A 17,601-nucleotide genomic window follows, 5' to 3' on the forward strand; every position below is an offset into this window, starting at 1 on the left:
CTTTGGTACCAACCCCCCTCTGTTCCCTTGTCTCTAGAGCTGATTACTGTTTGATGAGGGTCCTCATGTCCTCGGATTCTCAGTTGCTGCCGCTCTGTGCCTTCACCCCCCACCTAGCAAGCAAAAGAGTGTATACATCTGTCCCACACCCCACCACGGCGGTTAATACTGTGGGTTTTTGCTTATCTGTGGACTGCATCATCTCAGGGGTGATTATTAATAGATATTCAGAGTCCTGGGCCAGTGATGATAGCCAGAGGATCTGGGAGAAGCCAAAGAGGAACAGGGAGCCTCGGCAAGGGGAAGAGGAGGCGTCTGTGTGAAGTCTAGCTACACTGTGCTTTACTAATGGTGGGGAAGAAAGTCATAGCATTCACTAGGGAGGAACCTGCTCTGCAGGCGGCCCTTGGAGTGGACATACCCAAGCCACTGAAGAAAAACAGATGACCCAGAGGCCTGGAAGGTAAGGAACTGCCTCACATAACGCTGAGAAGCTGTGGGTTCCCAACTAGCCAAGGGAAAATAGGCCCCAGGAACCCTGTTGATTACAGTCGCAACATTTGTTCCTGGGCACTGTGGGGTCCTCACATGGGGTCATTATTAGAGGTCATATCATTCATCCTCCTGCCTCTGAGCACAGCTGCCGATAAAGTAGTCTGAAGAGTCAGTTTCAAGAGACAAGTACTTTTTCTTCTAGAGTTTTCTGCACAAGAACAAGGCACAGTTCCCTATAGTCAAATGCTAAAAAGCTGGCAGCCCCCTGCCCTAGCCCCTGCTCCAGAAACCCTCCCTAGAGTGTCACCCTGTAGATTTAGCCAGAACAGCCGGGTCGGGGTGGTCTGAGCAGATAGGATGGTGGTGCTCAATGAGGGATCTCATGATGGCTCCTTCTCCTCACTCGGGCTGCGCACTGGCTCTGCTCCCAGGATGTCCCACAGGAAGACTCTAACCAGCTCTCAGCCACTTCTCAGTGTAGGGCCCCTGAGCCCTTCAGGCTCCTTGAAAGGGTCACTCAGGCTGCTTACTCCAAGTCGAAGAGGCCACTTATGGGTCGTATAGACCAACCAGTGGCTTGGGGGACAAGTCCAGTATCTCTTGTCACCTGTCCTTGCAGTGTGCCAAGAGTCTCCACTTCACATACCCACTCCTAGTGAGAGCTTTGCAGGAGGCCAGGGGAACAGAAGTGAGCTCACCAGGCAAAAAGTGACCAAAAAAAAAAAAACAAAAAAAACAAAAACAACCCCCAAACAAAAACAAACAAACAACAAACAAACAAACAAAAATCATTAGGAAAGGCCCTTGGGGAACATCAGGCAAAGACATCCAGGGCTGATGAGGGAGTGGTTCAGGGTTGGGGGACTGGCTACAAGGCTGAGCACTACTCCAGGCCAAACTGGCATTTAGAGCCCAAGGCTACTGAACTGTACTTGTTGCCTTCTAGAGTCTGGGATAGTGTTGTTGGGGCAAGGAAGGGCCTGGAGGTAAAATGAAAGCAGAAGGTGGAGGAGGAAGACATAGGGGAGAGGCAAGGCGCCAGACGATCTATTTCAGAGCAGGACTGATGCCCAGGAAGAAGAGACACCCAAAGAAGCCGAGACTCAAATTAGGGATGAATTGCATTAGGACTTGTTGGTGGCTTATTCTCTCCAGCTTTGTTTGGCTTGAGGATTTATTATCTTATCATTGTTATTGAGACAAGGGTTCACTGTGTCGCCCAGGCTCATCTCTGGTCTTAAACTGCTGGGCTCAAGTGATTCCTCCCAAGTGTAGGGACTACAGATGCACACTACTGCAACCAACTACAATGCCGTTTTCCTTTTTTAATTTTTAATGATATCAGCATGCACACGTTCTTATAATTATTCAAATCATGCAAGTCCTTTCGCGTTCCCCAATTTTAGGGCCTTCTTGAAAGGAAAAAACACTAACTGATTTATCATGTAGATAGACACGTGGGCAGAGAGATGATGGATAGACAGATGTAGAGAGAGGTAGAGCATATTCGTATGGCTAGCACTCAGCTCACAATAGTCCTTGGTGTGCTTCCAATTCCATTACGGAGAGATCCACTCGTTCACTTAATTGTTCTGTGGAGCCTCATCCACAAAGGGCACCCAGGCAAACTTACTGACGGCTATTTATCTCATTATGTTTGTTTTATTTATTGTGTTGCAAAAAGCATCTTTCCCCACAACTCTGGTGGATTTTACAACAAGCTTATGAGTAACTGGGAGGTACAGGAGTCTCTTGGGTCTTTGGGACAGTCCTGGAGTGTAGAGATTCTGGGCTAAGGTGAAAACAGATCACTGAATGGTTTCCAGAAGACCCCAGAGCTAGGAGCTTGTCTTTGCTGATATTACGGCCTCTCAAGGCACAACCAGCCACAGCTACTCATGAAGGTCTTGCAGGAAAAACCACAAAGTGCATGCTGGCCGGATCTGGGCAGTTAAAACCAGACCTGGCATTGGAACACATGCCTGATAATAATCCTCTCTTTGGACCGATTTCCTGCAGACTCTCTCCCTCCCGAAAATGATCACAAGCAGTATTCATGCAGCAGCCCCGGCGGCGGCAGAGGGACAGGTGCTATTTTGAGCTGTTTTCAGTAATTGGTAAATGCGGGGAATGCGTGGGAGGAAGGCGCAGGGGCCTTTCTGGATGCAGCGCTGACGTCATGGGTGGGTTTTCAGAGCTGCGGTTTCCTGTGTGGCTTGGCAGGGGGACGAGGCTTCCCTGATCACGTGACCCTAGGACACTTAGGCAGCAGGTGACTCCTTTGTTCTCCAGCCCTAGGACATCCTGGACTGTGTTCTCAGCCCAAAGTTACAGAAAAGGCACAAGCAGCCTGCCAAGGGACTGGGAGAGCAGCCGTGAGGTGTCTATCATGGACACATTTTCTGTAGTTTCCCTCCTCCCCCTGCCCCCATCTGCTTATTGGCTGAGCTGTTTCAAGAGAGCACTGTGAAGTCACAGTGTCTGAGACTCCAGGGCATAGTTCTGCCTCTCTCTTAAACACCTAACACCATTCCTTGATTGCCTGGTTGGTTTTTGTCAACCTGACACAAATCTACACATATCAGAAAGGGGAAAACTTAATTGAGAAAATGCCTCCATCAGCTGAGCCTGCAGGCAAGTCTGTGGGACATGTTCCTGATTAATGATTAATGTGGGAGGGCTCAGCCCACTGAGGATGGTGCCACTCCTAGCAGGTGGCCCTGGGTATACAAGAAAACAAATGAGCAAGCCACCAGGAGCAAGCCAGTAAGCAGCATTCCCTATGGTTTCTCAGTTAGTGCCTGCTTCCAAGTTCCTGCCTTGAGTTCCCACCCTGACTTCCTTCCAGAATGGACTGTGATGTGGATGTGTAAGTGAAATAACTCCCTTCCTCCCCAAGTTGTTTTTGGTCGTGGTATTTATTGCACCCATAGAAAGCTAATTAAGATAACCCTCTGACAAATGATTATAGCAACATGTGCTCCCCCAGAATGTAACAGTGATGGTTGAACAAGACGAAGCCCAGTGACTGTGGTAAATACTTCCAACTTGATGGCATTATTATCACCATATCAGTCTGCAAGGTGCTCCTTTGCTATGTCTTCAACCAGCTTTTGAGGGTTGTTTGTTTGTTTGTCTTTTCCAGAGACCAGACCTGTATTCTTCATTGCCTGATCAATGCAAGGCCTCCCAAGAGTCAAAAGAGAATGAGGATGGAAGATTATAAAAGGTTCAATTGCCGGGCGGTGGTGGCGGCGGTGGTGGCACACGCCTGTAATCCCAGCACTCTGGGAGAAAGAGGCATTCTGAGTTCGAGGCCAGCCTGGTCTACAGAGTGAGTTCCAGGATAGCCAGGGCTATATAGAGAACCCTGTCTCGGGAAAAAAAAAATCCAAATAAATAAATAAATAAATGGTTCAATCTGCATCTCCTTCCTTCAAGTGCTGGAGGCCGTTTTCTGTCCTTGGTCTAGACGGGCCACCAGACTATTCTGAGCAGTAGAAGGCCATGGAGGTGATGCTGTGTGACCTCTGAACCCTAAGAGACCTTTCTGCTCTTACTCTTGGTCTCTTACTGCTGTGAAAGGAAGTCCAGAGCTGTGCCCTACCTCACAACTGAGGCTGAGAGGTCTTTGGACTTATGCCAGCCATCCCAGTTACCCATTAAGATTCCAAGCCTAGGGGCTTGGAGAGATGGCTTAGTGGTTAAGAGCATTGACTGCTCTTCCAGAGGTCCTAAGTTCAATTCCCAGCAACCACATGGTGGCTCACAACCATCTGTAATGAGATCTGATGCTCTCTTCTAGTATGTCTGAAGACAGCTATAGCATACTCATATACATAAAACAAACAAATCTTAAAAAAAAAAGATTCCAGGCCTAAGAGTGAGGTTCCTGAGAGAAACTGGGTCTCCAGCTCACCCATTGGTGACAACTCTGGAGGTGACCCACAAATCCTGCCTCAGTAGCAGAATCTACAGCAAATGGATGGTTGCTATTTCAGCCATCTTAGGGTTTGATTTTGTGTTTTCTTCTTTCCCTCATCATCAGATAAATAAGACCGGAAGACTGGGAACAATTCATCTCAGAGTTCCTAAGAGACAAAAGAAGGAAATGTAGGCACAGCCAGAGTAGACTGTAGTTTCAGGACTGCCTATGTACAAAGAAAAGGCCATCACTAGTGTCACTAGTCTGGGGACAAGGCCTCCTGAAGAAACAGATGGCTTAGGAAGGTTGAGAAGTTTCTTAGACAAGATGCCAAGGAGCACAAGGGAGAAAACTCCGGGTGGACAGGGCCCCATGCTGAGCTCAGATAACAAAGGAGCTGAAGAGGGAAAGATATCCCTCAAACCTAAGCCTAACACAGCTCCGCTGAAGAGTACCAGTGACTCCACAGGACAGTGAGTTGGGAATTACAGGGATAATGAAGAAAGCACACTCGGAACTTGATGCGGGAGCACGAGAAGAGGCGATTCCATCCTCTATGGTGAGCATTGGGATGCCGAGTGAGGAAGGCTGGAGGGAAAGTAGATACTCCTTTATTTGCTTCCTGTCAATAAAAACACCCCCAAGTCCGAAGGAAGGGGAAGACAACAGGTCTAAAAGCTGAAGGCCCTTTAAGACAAGGCCGGGTGGTACACATAGCTGTGCTCCGGCATTCTCAATTCCCCAGCCAAAGTGTCTTTCATCGCCAAGCTTCACATAAGACGTGGACACAGTGGGCACACTGTTACTCACTGCGATGACATGTTTCTCAGGGGTGTCCATCTGTCTGCGTCAAGATCCCCCAGAAATGCTTGGCAAGAGCACAGATTCCTGCCCACAGCCTCCCCAACTCCCTGCCCAACTGATAATACAAGGCTCTGAGGCTGGGGTGGGGTGAGATCGAACATATTTAGCAAACACGTGGACGCTGTTTTCTTTCGTCTCCATGACAATCTTTGGTGTTGAGTACTCTTGATCTGAAATTTTGGGTACCTGAGTACTTCCTGGTTTGATTCTTGAAGATCTGGATGTGTCCATAGGTACATTAGAGCATCTCTAATCTGAAAACTAGAAATCTGAGTCAGAATAGTCAAAAGACTTCAGAGTTTGGAGCATTTCAGCTCTTCGGGGATTAGAGATGTTCAAATGGTACTGACTGTCTTTTAAAGACAAGAAAGCTACACCCATCGATCTTAGCTAAGGGAAACCAGGAGAGCTGGGCCTAGAACATGAATATCTCAGCCAGTTAGGCCCCATTCCTATCAGGTAAGCTCTGCTGCTACTTGTCCATTGTGCACGAGCCACACAGACTTGCCCCTGCATGCTTACATACACAGCCATTCTTGAGAATTCTGGTAGTGGGTGGGGTATGGGCTTAAGTTGGAGAAATAAAAGAAGACTCTAGATTCTGTTATCCTCGGGAAAGCCACAACACGGGAAAATGGCTGTCGTCCCTAAGAGTTATAGAAGCAGCATGACGCTATTTGGCATGCACCAAGTCCAAATGGGCTCACTGCCTCACTGAGAGCAAGGTTAGACAGAGCATGGAAGGAGTGGCTAATATTTCCCAACATCCACTCCACCGACTGGACACTGGTGACTGGCTCAGTTTGGTGGCAGGTTGAGGGAACTGAACCAATGAGTTAAAGAGACACATTCCATCTCCACAGACAGAAACAAAGAAGTCAATTGTGACAACTGATAGATGCCTGATGACCCCGAGGGACTCAGACTTCAGATTATGCTACTGTTATGATAGACACGAGCTGGGTAGAGCACCAGTCTTTGATGACATCATTGAGCTACTGTGTTGACCAGCTTTGAATCCACATCCTTCTTTGGGAATCTTGTTATGTGAAACAATCAGATTCCTTATTAGTTAAGCAAATGGTGATTTAAGATTTTCCTAAACTACAGAAAAAATATACTTCTAGGGAAATGCCCCAAATGCAATGCATTTTGACTTTTAAAAATTGACTACAGACTTAAAGATAGTCTTGCTAGACTTGAATAATGCTAGACATGGTCACAGCCGGAGGCCCCAAGCTGACCAGAGTCAGGGGATTCAGACAGTTGGGTACACGTTCAAAAGATCAATTGTTTGTACCTTTAAGAAGCCTCCTAGGTATGGACATCGCCTGAAGCACCTTATTGTGTCTGTGTATTCCTTAGCCCCCGCCCACATTTGGCAATGCTACCTTTGGCTGCTGATGGTGTAGACTCACTGACAACATGACTGCACTTTTGCCTGGTCAATGGGCCAAAGGTTCTTAACTTTGGCATCTCTCCTATCACATTTTCCTTTCCTCCTACATCAGACATGAGATTTGCCCTCTAAAGTGGACTCCTGGCACGCCTTTGTGTTGAGTCCAAACCTACAGTTGTGGCTGGTATTTGGCATTGAATCAGAGCATGCTCTGTGGGTCAATGTCACTAGATAGGTGGTCTTACTAGTTGATGGGATGGACTTGGCCCCCTGAATCTGGCCCTGACTTTGATCACTACCGGGCTGAGAAAGCCTGCCCAGCCAATTTGCAAATGTCTCAAAGCTGCTAGGCTGGCTAGAGCACTGGCTGACAGGCTAGAACTTCACACGCTCTTCTGAGAAGCTGAAGTAATAAGCCAAGCACATTTTTTTTCATCCCAACTATAGAAGTAGCTGATAGCAGTTTATATTGAAAAAAAATGGGCTAACTAAAATCAAATGAAAATCTCCAGCTTTCTTAAAACAGTAAAAGATGTGATATGGCTGTCCAAAGAGCCAGTGGCATCTTAGGGAACAGATTCAAAGTTTAGTGTTCAAGCAAGAGGGGATAGAATCCTTTGGGAATTCCTTTGGAGACCCTTATTTGGGAAAGGCTTCCAAGATGACATCAAAGGGAAGGGACAATGGGAGAAGGGGAAAGCCTCTTCAAAGCTCCGGAGCCCCACTCTGGGGTCAGCCAGTGAGACTAACAGAAGAGCAGGGTGCTGAGTTTATCCAGAGGCACCATCCTATGCAATGTGTGCTCAGGGCTCAAAATGCACAAAGACTCAGCACCACCCCACACCATTCCCACCCCCCAGTTTCAAGCCAGTTCTTCTTCCTGCTAAAATGCATCATTAAGCAATGTCAGCCCAGAGACTTAGTTTCAATTTTGGTTAAATGGAGAGAAGAATGGCCAGCTTGCTAGTGGAAATAGTCTGTCATGGGGGCTTAACACAGTACCAGGCACATGGCTGGCAACCACTGGCCTATGGCAATTCGCACCAACCACAGAGACCAAGTGCTTTCCCCATATGGGAGTAGGTTCCCTGTGTGGGGAGAGTTAAGCAGAGGCTTCAGGTCAACACATCGGGAATGTCTGAGATCTCTAGGATAGAGATTAAAATAACTGATTTTGACCAGCTTGAGGATAGTCATCTACTATGGAAACCAAAATTTCCTGCTGGCCCGAGGGTCCAGAAATCTCTCTATTTGAATTACTGTTTGTGTTAGCCCAATTGTACCTACAGGCATATCTGTGTGTGTGTGTATGTGCATGAGAAAGAGAGAGACAGACAGGCAGACAGAGACAGAGATACAGACAGATAGAGACACACACAGAGAGAGAGAGGGACAGAGTCAAAGACACACAGGGAAAATTCTAGCTATGTATATGAGAGAGAAATAGAAAACTCTAGTTGCACATGTGTGCATGCCTGTGTGTGTGAGAGAAAATTCTAGCTGTGTGTGAAAGAGAGAGAGAGAAATTCTAGTTGTGTCTGTCTGTCTGTCTGTCTGTTTGTGTCTGTGTGTGTGTGTGTGTCTGTGTGTGTGTGTTCACAGGGAACTGCACCCCACTCTGAATCATCAGTTACCATGCATGAAAACATTCCATTTAGCAGCACAGATTCTAAATGACCAGGTCCATGTTTACTTCAGCTCCCTGTCCAGGTCTCTATCCAAGCATTATTCCCCTTGACTGAGTACTGTCATGCTTGGACGAGAGAGCGAGAGTGAGAGAGCGAGAGAGCGAGAGTGAGAGAGAGAGAGAGAGAGAGAGAGAGAGAGAGAGAGATTATAAATAAGGTCCTTAGTGTTGTTGATTCTTCTCAACAGTGGAGGGGGGGAGGTCAGGCTTGGAGGCTGGCGGGGGTTGGGGGTTCGGGGGGTGGGGGTGGGGGGTGTTTGATAGCACGTGACCAGCATCCTGCCCAGGAGGCCCTTTTGTGTCCGTTTTCCACCCTTAAAAATTTGTTTTATTTTTTTAATCTCTAAGTGTGTGTGTCCATCCACATGAGCATATGTCATGAGTATGAGGGTGCCTGAGGAGACCAGAAGGGGGAGTCAGGCCCCTGGAGCCGTGCTTATAGGCTGTTGTGAGCAGCCTGGTGTGGGTGCTGGAGCTGAGCTCAGATTCTCTGCCTGAGCAGCAGACTCCTAACTGCTGAACCATCTCTCTAGACTGTTTTGTGCCTTTTCAAAGGCTTTTTCTTATCCCAATAGAAATCTTTCTGTTTCTTTTGCCAAACTGTCTCAGTAACCCCTCTCTCTGGGAGAAAAAGCCCTGCACAGCCAGATGAGTTCTCGGTAGCGAGTTCCTCATAGGGCTGTGCCCATGATGAGCCCATTGCCAACCAGTAGGACTATGATAGCAGGAAAATCAGAGGCAAACCACCTCAAAGTAGGAAAAACTCCACAGCACCCATGCTGAGCTCAGGGTGGATAGGAGGTAAGAGACTAGTTTCATCTCTCTGAGGGTTTGGTCTCCAGACTCAGCCCCACCTTAGTAAAGATTAGTGAATTGAATCTGGTTCTGTGATCACTGAAGAGTGGTGAAGCTATCCTGGGACACTTCTCATCAATCCATGTGGGGAACTAACTCTCTGATAAAAATGCAGAACTTGGGGACATAGAGATGGCTTCGAGGTTAAGAGCTCCTTCAGCTCTCGAAGATTCCCCATGACTGGCGTTCACAACCACCTGTAACTCCAGCTCCAGGAGATCCAAGGGATTCTTCTGCACAGTGAGGACAGCATGCTCATGTGTGCACAGACTCACACACATAAATACATAACTTAAGACTGAAGGCTTATGCATATGAAGGCAAGGCTCTGCGCTAAGCACTTGCGACTTTTGCAGAACACGTGGGTTGGTTCTCAGCACCCACATGAGAGCTCACAACTGTCTGCAACTCCAATTCCAGGAGATCTGGTGCTCTCTTCTGCAGGCACACACGTGGTACATATACATGCACTCAAAGACCTCGTACACATAAATTATAATAAATAAAACTCTTTTTTTTAAAAATACCTTGGAAAACTACAGGCAGCTTCTGGGTCCTCTTGTAGGTGGTGTTCCCACGGGCACTAAATAGAGAGCTAGCCTTGTCTCTGACTGCTAATAAGAAGCCCAAGCCCTGGGAGGCTATCCCACACTATAACTGATGTGTATACATCCCACACTGTATGGATGTGACAGAGTCGTCGCTTCAGACGAGGACTTCACATTTCAGACCTTATGCAGTCCCAACGCATCTGCTCTGTGTCTGAGCTGCAGAACCATGTCTGGTCCACCACTCCATGGCTGAATTCTTCTTTAACCTAACTGGCTGTCATGGTGTCTAGATGTCTCCTCAGGGGCACATTACCTGGCTACCTCTTCCTGGACCAGCCCTGAGAGCAATCCCTGGGGACCTCCTGGCTTATCCTGTTCCTTCATTTCCAGCCCAACCCTTGTGCACAGCCAGGTCCCCTCCCCATCTGTAACAGGCAGGGCCACTAGGCCCTCTGGCCAGGAAACTTGGTGGCAGGGATGGTGTGGGCAGAGGGGAAGTCTCTTTCTGTTCCTGAGCTATCTAGTCCTAGCCATTGGGCCCTTTATAAACTCCCTCCTGAGTTACACACTACTTATTGTTGTTATTGCTATTGATCCATCCTCTAAACAGCAGAGGTCCCAGGGCTCAATTTAAACCATCAGTTACATCGATAATTCCTTTATTTGTAAGGTTGTTACATCTGACACTCTTTGGATACCTCTCAAGACCCAAGAGAAAAGTCAGCACTCTTCTCTTAGGAAAACCAAGGCACGCGGAGATGTGAAGGTTGGCCAAAGGCCCCAGAATGGAACTCGCTACAGACTCCTAATACATCACTAGCTTATTTGACTCCTGGTCTGCCATTTCCCTTCCTCTAGGCTAAAGGATGCTCTGAGTTCTGCTGAGTTCCTAGGGCTGTTCACAGCTTACTACACCCACAGAAGCAGGGTTCCTTCTACAGGAGAGACTATAGGCCTTCCTTCTGCCTCCAGGCCCCGGCAGCCCTCAGTCCTGCCTTCTGTCCTCTGTGCCCCAGCCTCAAACCACAGGCAAAGGGGAGCTTCCCCTCTGTCCTCCATCCCCACCCCCAGGGACAGAGATCTGTTTTGCAAAAAACTGAAAAGACTCTTTTCTGTAAATGGAGGGGTGGGGCTGGGGGTGGATGTAACATCACAGATGCTTGCCTTTTTCATTCTGAGAATATTGGCAGGAGAAGAAGAGTTAAGGTGGTACGTGGGTACCCGAGTTTCCTTATATGCACAGAACAACATGTCTTCCGGTGGGGGCACAGTAACCTCTTGTGGGAGCCAGTGGGAAACAGGTTCTCTTTTCACCAGGCCCACAGGCCGGCAGCAGCGCTGCCATCCGGGCCCTTCTGTTGTGGGGTAGAAGCGGATGGTGAATGTGGGCAGTGTTCGTGTCGCCGTTCAACTCCAAAAGTGTTTATAGTAGCAAGATCTAGGATGGCCTCCACAGGGGAATGACAAGTGCCACGAACATGCCTCTTCCTCAGAACGTCCCCTCTCTCTTCCTGGCTCTGCTGTGTTTGAGGCTCAGACACCCCGTTCTAGCATCCTCTCTTCTGCACCTCACCTTTCAACATCACTGTAAGGTTCTCCTGTTGTAGAAACGAGCACGAATCAAGCCCAATCTTTGTAATCCTCCAGCCTCATAAAACGTGCCACATTTGCAAGGTGGGGTGGTGAAATAGGGGCCCACCCCCTATTTCATCTTGATGGTCGGTGGGGAGCAGGAACAGATCCAGCTGATGGATGGGAAGTTTAGAAAACGAAGTCTTGCAGATCGATAGAAGAATATACAAGCGATGCATCATGTGAGCGCCTCTTGTCTGTGCCACAGTAAATCAAAAGTTACAAATGGTAGGTTTCTGCAGCCCAGGACCCAAGCTGCTCCTGGGGCCAAGGGCTGGCCTTGTGATCCCGCTTTCACAGTCCGAGCACTTATTTTCTACTTCAGTAGACCTAAAAATAAACCTTGATACTGATTTTTTTTTAATATCTCTGCCATCCACCCCAAGTCTTTCCCTCTTTAATTTCCATCCTGTGGGCACTTGGCATCCATGTGTCCCTTGTAAGGAGCAACGTATTGCAAGATAAGCTGCCTCGGTGGCTCAGGCCGTGCACGGCCCTTCCCGTGGGCTGTGTTACTGTGATATTAACAAGGTCAGATCTGCTGCTTCGTGAACACCTCAGCGCCTCTGAAATGATTATCTCTGAGCTTCCTTCCACCTGGGTCAAAACGGTGCACAGAGCCGTTGCTGGCACACTGGGCGTGATGGAATCGGTCTCAGGGCTGGGCTCAGTAGCCTCTGTGTCACCCCCGCGCCCACCCTGAATCCTCCAGTTCTTACTGGAATTCCTGTCCTGCTCCTCCACAGCCCTTTCTCGTGGGGCTATGTTTTCTCCACGGTCCCTGTTCCTGGAGGCGGAGTAGGAGTCCTCCTGGCTCCAACTGCTCAGTATCTTGCCAGCATCCATCCTTCTTCTTGAAAAACAACCCAAGTTGAATCTCTAGTCAGACGCTCCTGGCTGCAACTATCTACCCACCACAGGCCCCTCTCCTCTTTGCTTAAACATTTTGGCCCCTGGATCATGGGGACGCTCTCCAATTCTTTCCTGCATTATTAGCAAAATGTCTTCAAACCCCCTGGCCTCTGCAGTTCCTTACCTGAGCTGGGCCAGTCTTCAGTCTTCCTCTGGCCACGACTCAAAGGGCTTGACCCAGACCTTGTCATTGCCAGCAATTTCTATAATTCTATATTCCTATTTCAAGACTCTATACCCCATCTCAATACTTCAAACCCTGGCCTTAAGACACCCCCCATCTCAAGACCCCATGCCCCAGTTCAAAATTCCACATTCTATCTCAAGAATGTACCCTGCCTCAAGACTCCACACTTTGTCTCAAGACCCCATACCCTGTCTTAATACACAACATTCTGTCTCAATAACGTACATCCCATTTCAAGACCTCATACCCCATCTCAAGACCCCCACACTTTGTCTCAAGAACCCACACCTCATCTAAAAGTCTCATACCTCATCCCAAGACCACACTTCAGAACCTGGCATCCTCCTGTCTTAGACACCTTGCCTCATCTCAAGGCCTCATACCCTGCCTCAAGATCCCACATTCTGTCTCAAAACTCATACCCCTTTTCAAGATCCCATCCCATCTCAAGACCCCACATCTTACCTCAAAACTAGACATCCCAGCCAGACCCCATACCTTACCTTAAGATCCTTAATCTTAAGACCCCCAGACCCTATCTCACGACCCCATATCTTATTCATGCCCTGCCTCAAGACACTATGTTCTGCCTCTAGACCCCAGACTATATCTCAAGACCCTAAATCCATCTCAAGACCCCACATCTAGGGGCTTTAGTTTGCACCTCAAGTATCACTGCCCAGGTACACTGGAACTGTACTTTGTCAGCTCGCTTCCCTATCCCTGTTCTTCCTCTTGCCAGCCCCCCACTTAACCCAGGTGTTGTTCTTTGATCAGCCGTTGCCACAACCAATTCACGCCACTCCTATGCCTCTATCACCTCAACCAGTCCGCCAGCAGCCAAATCCACCTTTGCCTGTCTGTGATGGCGCACCTCTACCAACGGAACACAGCTGTGGAAACATTCTCAAAACTATACTGGTCATCTTGCTTTGGATTTATGATCCTTGAACTCAGGTGGGTGTTGCTGGCTGCTGTATCATCCATCATTCCTGTTGTCCAGTCACCCTCCCCTCTCTTAGATGAGGGATCATACCTTCCCTGCTCTCCTCCAGCCTTCAAGTCCCTCCTCCTCTGTCCTTGCATTTCCTGATAACCTTGCTTTCTAGTCACTGAACAAACGGGGACAAAGACAACTTCCACAAACTCCCACGGCTGCCCTCCTGCCTGTGTGTCTGTTTCTAACTCTTCCATCTCCCAGTTCTGTGGACTCACTGTATCTGCTTCCAGCCAAAGGCGGAAGCATTTTTAGACCCCAATTCCTGTACCTGTGCCACCCTCCCCCAACTCAGGGACACTGATGGTACCCTCTCTGGTATGACTGTATCACCTCTTGTTTACTCATCCCTCCTCCCTATCAGCATCTAAGCCTGCTGTTTTTGTCTTTAGAGGAGGGACTAGGACCTTCTAGGCCCATCTACCCCTTCTAGCTATGTATAGCAAGCCTCTTTGGAAGAGTTGTCTCCTATTCTTTTCCTCTTATTCTCTTCCATGTCATTTAGGTTCTATGGTTCTCATTCTATGGTCTGGGACACCACTGTTCTCTGTTGTGTTAACTCAGTAGTGACTTCAGTGCCCATCTTAGTTGGTCTAGTAATAGCGCATGGCACTATTGATGATGTCCTTCCTTCACAAAAGTTGAAGATCCTGCTGGCTCCTGGACATCCTCTTTGCTCACTGGTGTCTCTTGCCTTCCTAATTGCTTCCCCTTCATCTCACCAGCATCTTGCCTTTGCAGGCCTCCAGGACTCAGCCTGCTAACTTATGAAGCTGTTTCTTCTGAATGGAAACATTTGATCTTAAGGAAGCTACTAAAGACTCAGAAGTTACATAAAACCTACAAGGCTAAGGAAGAAAAGAAAACTCACAAGTCTCAGGAAACTCCTGAAACTTATAAGACTGGTGCCCACTCCCACCCCCTGATTATATAAACAGTAGAAATTGCTAGGGAGAGGGGACTCTGATAAGCTGAGGTGCTTGCAGAGTAGGGAGGGGACTTTAGTGATACAGCTTTGTTGAGTTGTTGCTGGTGCTGGGATTGGCTTTCCCATGATGCAACTGACTTTTGAGACACCCATTCTTCTGTAAGTAACCAAAAAACAAAACAAACAAACAACAAAAACCTTAATAGAATAGAATCATTCTTTTGGTCTGTGATCGGTGTCCCTGTGTTACTCTTCCTCAGCTGGGCTGATGGCTTTTCTAGGCCATCTTTGGGAGACTGTCTCTGTAGGTTCAGCTTCCTTGTGGGGAAGAATGGCCACTGAACCAGTACCTGGCCAGTAGACAGACTACAGGCTGACAGCCCCTGGAACAGCTTTGTTCTTTCATGGTGACCATTACTGCTGCTTCCCCTCTCCTTCCCTTCCTGTGGGGCTAGAGGATAAATAGCCATCTGGGACCACGGACAGTAAGCCATATGTTAAATGACAAGAGTGGAGAGATGCCAAGAAGTGGGGACATCAATGACATCATGAAGTCTGTAGCTATAGCCTCTGGATTCTGATGACGTGGAACCAACAGAGATGTCCTTTCTCCCCTAAGCCTTCCTCACTAACCCTTCCTTGGTGTTTTTGTAACCCAGCACTGATTATTATCCTAATGGAGACACCCCCATGCTGATGTTCTGACTTGAGCAGATTGTGTCCAGCCTCTACCTGGACCACCCACTCTGCCCTTCTTCACCTGCTGATAGGAAATTTCTTTCACACCCTCTGTGAATGATGCCGCTTATGCTGGCCTGACCCCTTCCATCCTGCGTGTACCTGGAGTATGACTGCTCATTGTCCTTATTGAGTCTGGTGGAACAGCTCCACAGTGGGCTGGTGCATTTATTCCCCTCTTCTCTACACACTCCATAGCCCACACCTGGAGCCCAGGGCTACCTTATGCGTCCCAGGCAATCAAAAAATCTTCTTGTTATCATATTTTGGTTGAAATCTGTGCCTGTCCAATAGTCTGAGCCATGTTTCTTCTCTGGTGAAATCCCCCTGACCATGTCACTTATATTTTGTTCTACTCTTGGTAACAGAACATTTTGCCTTGTCCTTGTTCCTGTTGCCTATAAATATAGTGAAAGTTCAGATTTGACATAATTCCCGTCTAGATCTGTTTCTACTCTCTTCCCCATTCCTAAGATATCAGGGGAAGACGCATGCTGGTCAAAATGCCTGCTGTGGACCATGTTGCTGGCGGCTGCTGCTGGGGTACACTCTCTGCCTTTGAAGGAGTTTGGTAACCAGCCTGCCTGCCTCATTGAAAGCTGTCCAAACAGCATTGCTCTCCCAGCCTGGATCCCAGGCCCCGTGGAGAAACACCAGAGATGCTCTGGAGGCCTGGCTCTTCTCCCTCGATGCAGATTTTCCAGAACTTGTCCAAGTTCTTGGAGACACAGCTCTGCAAAGCCAAAGCCCCTCCCAACTCCTTTCCACAGCTCTGCAACATCATTGGCTCCCTCCTTTTTTTCTAGCTGTAGGTAAACTTCTCATTTGGGAGACGGGTTGATTCTAGGAGTCCCTGTAGAGTCCTCCCTAACACTGAACTCAAGACCAACTGAAATCCCAGGATTCCATCCTGTAGAGCCCAAGGCAAGAGATAGTCTCCAGGAAGCAGAAGCATTTGACCAATGAACTTGGGGGGAAATCTTTTTACCCTTGACTCACAGATACAAAAGCAGAGGGCTAATAAATCTGCTCCCTCCAGGGTCTAATCTTAGATGACACAAAGACTAAGCAGCACTGTGGGGTTCAGACAGTAGGTGACAAGAGACATTCAGCTCCTAGTCTGGAGACGGTCTTTACCCAGATTCTTCAGAAAATAGAGCCTGTACTCTGTGCTTTGGGGGATGCTAGGGTTATAGGAAGAGGCTGAGGCAGGAAGGATTGACAGACCATGCTGTCTGCATCACACTAGATACCTGTGGACAACCCCCTCACCACGAAACTGTAAAAACTCCTTCAAGGGAGGCAGAAGGCCTCCAATAGCCCACTGAGGCCTATGCTTCTTTGTCTTCTGGTCTGCGAGCTTAAAAGCCACTGTGTGTACCTTGGTGTTCCTTACCATATAGCCACAGTGCGGGAGGAGAGAAGCGTGTGTCGGGTCACGTGTGTGTAACGGACCTCCTGGCAGAGCTGCTCTCTCAGGTGAAACAGAAGGTAGGCAGGCTCCGGGACCTTTCGAAGCACTTAGATGTCTGTGGCAGAGCACCCGACACCATTGTCATGCCCTGACTTCCCGTCAGGGCTGGCACTCCTCCCTGGATGATGGGTTTATTGATGGGAAACCGTGTTGGGGGATATTATACTAGAAAATTGAGTGTTTTGTGCACTCTTGGTTACTGGCACTGTTTGGCCTTCGTCAGCGGTCATCACGTAGATAGACCTACATCTGTACTAGCGTCCGTCATAGTGAGGATGAATGGCTGCCCCCTGGCAGGGTTCTGGGGCCAGGTGCAAGCATGTGTGATCAGCTGCCAGCTCATCTCCCTAAGGATCCATCCGTGGCACACTAAGAGATCAGCACCACTCTCTTCTGATGGCTGCTGGCATAGTCACCTGGGGCAGTGACAAGGTTGATCTGGGGGAGCAGTCTACATTGCTGGCTCAGGTACAGCCTCCTTCCTGCCACCATGATGACTCTGTACCAGCCCAGTGGTGACTGATGGAGATGCTGGCTGACACACCCAGGCTGCATCACCCTTCTTCTGATTGGTTAGCTCCTCTTCTGCCCACTCCACAGACAGGCTTTCTGTCCATGACTTCCATAGATATCTTTAAGTACCACACAGGGCCCTGACGATATGCTGAGACACACAAGTTGAATGCAGCTTGTTTCAGTGGCTAATCCTCCTACAGGGCTCTCTGTCAATATGGATCCTATTAAAAGCAGGTCACTTAGGCTGGCAAGATGGTTCATTGGGTTAGGGTGCTTGCTGCCAAGCCTCATGACCTGAGTTCTATCTCAGGTACCCACATGACAGAAGAACTGACTCTAGCAAGATGTTCTCTGACCTCCACACAAGTGCCATAGCCTACGCATGCTTGAGTGAGTACACACACACACACACACACACACACACACACACACACACACACA

At 48.4% G+C, this 17,601-nt stretch overlaps 1 long non-coding RNA gene across 3 annotated transcripts; it reads left to right on the forward strand.

Annotated features, from left to right (window-relative positions):
• Nucleotides 1–257: 257 nt before the first annotated feature.
• On the forward strand, nucleotides 258–5,329 carry LOC127689932 (uncharacterized). Of its 3 annotated transcripts, XR_007978964.1 has the most exons (5): nucleotides 258–463; nucleotides 2,515–2,612; nucleotides 3,290–3,364; nucleotides 3,641–3,829; nucleotides 4,544–5,329. It is a non-coding gene; the product is annotated as an uncharacterized LOC127689932 (long non-coding RNA). The 3 variants fall into 3 exon arrangements; XR_007978963.1 differs by lacking the exon at nucleotides 4,544–5,329 and having other exon boundaries at nucleotides 3,641–3,880; XR_007978965.1 differs by lacking the exon at nucleotides 4,544–5,329 and having other exon boundaries at nucleotides 2,515–2,583; nucleotides 3,641–3,880.
• The last annotated feature ends 12,272 nt before the right edge of the window (nucleotides 5,330–17,601 follow it).

The sequence above is a fragment of the Apodemus sylvaticus genome, chromosome 7 (genome assembly GCF_947179515.1).
Source record: "Apodemus sylvaticus chromosome 7, mApoSyl1.1, whole genome shotgun sequence".
NCBI lineage: Eukaryota > Metazoa > Chordata > Mammalia > Rodentia > Muridae > Apodemus > Apodemus sylvaticus.